Source organism: Poecilia reticulata, chromosome 22, assembly GCF_904066995.2.
Source record: "Poecilia reticulata chromosome 22, P_reticulata-male-v2, whole genome shotgun sequence".
Lineage (NCBI taxonomy): Eukaryota > Metazoa > Chordata > Actinopteri > Cyprinodontiformes > Poeciliidae > Poecilia > Poecilia reticulata.
Window position 1 is genome coordinate 5,344,361 of NC_088851.1, and position 2,971 is coordinate 5,347,331.

At 42.1% G+C, this 2,971-nt stretch overlaps 1 pseudogene; it reads right to left on the reverse strand.

Moving 5' to 3' along the window:
• Window positions 1-1,555: 1,555 nt before the first annotated feature.
• LOC103458187 (nanos homolog 1 pseudogene) lies at window positions 1,556-2,534 on the reverse strand (annotated as a pseudogene).
• Window positions 2,535-2,971: the final 437 nt, after the last annotated feature.

Genomic DNA, 2,971 nt, shown 5'->3' on the forward strand with positions numbered 1-2,971 from the left:
CTAAAATGGGTAAAACCTAATAAAACTACTAAAAGACAAAGTCTCATTTTCAACAGGATGCCTGCAGCTTTCCAGTAAAAGTAATGAGTATTACCCTTTTATAAGAACTCTTGACCTATGACCCTTCTTGTTGCTGAGCTTAGACTAAAAAAAGTCTTCTAGCCTGAAAAATCATCAACCAAAAAAGAAAAAAAATTCTATCCAGATCCATGTTTCACAAAAATCTGACTACATTGCATTTTTAGATTATTATTGAGCAGTTAAATTTTTTTAAAATTCCGCAAGAAAAAAATTTTTTTTAATGAAAATAAAACGTCAAGTTGCTTTGAACTTGAATATCTTTTCCCGCGAAGTTTATATTCCACCATTTACAAAATAAACATGAGTCACTGTCGAGCCTAATTGCTGAAATAAACACGGCTATGAGTTTAATCAAATGTGCACCCACAAGTTTAAAAAAAGCAGGAAAAAATATTCCAAATAAAAAAATATATATTTGGTTACATTTACTTTTAATATTTGGATGGCAAATCGTTGGGCTATTTGAGTTTTGGACTATGTGGTAATAAACAACTGGATAAAACCATTTGTTTATGAACGTATGATTTGTTTTCCAATAAACAAACATACTCAAATTAAAGGTTAGATTTTTCAAAGTTTTTGTGTGTGAGAACATATTATTGCATTAAAAATGAATCTATTTTAAGGCTTTTCAAACATCTTCATCTGTAGCAATGATGCTGTTGAAGGCTTTGACCACTAGGGGGCAGACTTGTGTTTATAAAGTGAGCTCATTGTAGATGCTCTCTTTATGTTTGACCTCTGTAAAAAGTGCTCGGCTGGTTACAGTCAAAGTGTCATGTAGTCAAACTTATCTGCAAATCACGTGTTTATTCAGAAGTTTTAACAGTGAATATAATCCCCAGTGATACATCAGGTAAAAATAAGTACATAAAACGTTTCTATTGACACTTAAAGACTTTGGAATGTCAAGCTTTTCATCTCTAAAATTATTTATACATTTACAAGAATCCACATTTTTTCCCACATTAAAAAAAAACATTTTTTCTTTAATTATTCTTGAACGTAAAGGAGGCAAAATTGAATGTCATGTTAATTTTTCCCCCCTCTATTGAACAATTAGCTTAAATTTGTAATCACTGCAACCCACATAGAATATAAGACATCCAACAATATAAACAGTCCAGAAAAATCACTTCGCGGTATAAGTTTCGATATAAAAGTGTATTCCTTTGGTAGAAAAGAAACGAGTTTATCTCAGGAAAATATGTGCTGAATGTAAGGAAGTGTTTGCATCAGACTCGCGTCCACAGACCGGAGGACGACAGACATTCACCTAAAAAAGAGAGAGAGCTGCATATTCACTTCCGTTTGAGCTGGACGCATGCACAGGGCCGTCTGTTTCGACTTCACATGGCAGCATGGAAGTGGTCATTCACAGGTCGAGCTGGACAGTACTTTGGTTCTTATCTTTAGAGTGCTGGGGGAGGGGAAGGGGAGGGGGTGACTATGACGCACAATGCGTCCGGGTGTAAACTATGTGCTCATACAGTTACAATATATAGACCAAAGCATTTCAGAGCAAACATAGAAAAGATATTCTCTTCGAGTCGTTGTCTGTCAACTCCAGTGCAACTTCAGCTTCTTCTTCTTTTTTGTTTCCTGCTCTTGCTTAAAATATCTTCAGTCTTTTGCCGAACGCTCTGGCCCCCTTGGGGACCCTCTGGCCCGCCTGGTCCTTGGAAAGCGGGCAGTACTTGATGGTGTGCGCGTTGTCGCCGTTGGCGCTGCAGAGAGGGCAGGTGTACGCCCGGAGGATCGGGCACAAGACCCGCCCGTCCGCCGTCTTCAGGATGTGGGTACCGTAGACCTCCTCCGGGGCGCCGTTATTCCGGCAGAAGACGCACACCTTCGGCTCCGGCTTGCCCCTCTGAGTCTGCTTGCGCCGTCGCTCGGCGGAGAACAGGTCGAAGGCGGCGAAGCCCCCACCGTGTGAGGGCGACTCGCCGCCCCCCAGCTGCTCGTACGGTCTGAGGAGAGAGATGCGCTCCTTCAGGTCGTAGATGGAGATCGGCGGGGAGCCCGCGGGCGCCCCGCAGCAGCAGCAGCAGCAGCTGTCCAGGGCTCCGTCCGCGTCTCTGGCCTGGCCGACCAGGCAGGAGCAAACCGGGGAGTCGTCCTCCAAACCCAGAGTCGCTTTCAGAGACTCGGTGATGGAGTTCGGGTTGCAGATCGGGCTGTTGATCTTGTTTTTGGCGACAAGAGTAGACAACCCGAGGTAGTCGTTCCAGAAATTAAACGTGTAGTCATAAGGTGAGCGCATGTCCAAGAAGTCCATCCTGTCGGAGCTGCGGGGTTTTAATAATGTCCACAGGAGAGAAGAAACAGTTGGGATGCTGCTTTTGTGAGCATGAGGAGCCTGCAAGGCGCTTCTTCTTCTTCCTCCTCCTCTCTGCTCTCTTGTTGAGTCTGGATTGCTGAGCTTTGAGCGTGAAGGCGCTGATAAACTCCCCGGAATAAAGCATGGAGGCGTGGCTTAGATCAGGCTGATTTACTCTGTGGCCCCCATAGGAGGGTCCACAACACACCAACCACTCTGTAACAATCCTACTGAAAACTTCCCTCTATGTGTTATCTCCCCTGTAAGCAGTGGAAATCTGCTATTTTTTTTATTAACTGAATTTAACTTAAAGGGACAGTTCAAGAAAAGCATTTCTGCATCAACACATTTATACTCAAGTGAAAGTAAAAAGTACTCAATAGTTCAAAAATATTTGATGTGGGATGCTGCATATTTTGGTATCGATTTGATACTAAGTTAATACAATACCAATATTGCCGATACTGATACTGATACTGATACCGATACTTCTTATTATTTTTTATTTTGATATAGCCTATCATCACACTTTTGACCTTTAGGTGTTTTTGTAGTTTTTACCCCTGAATT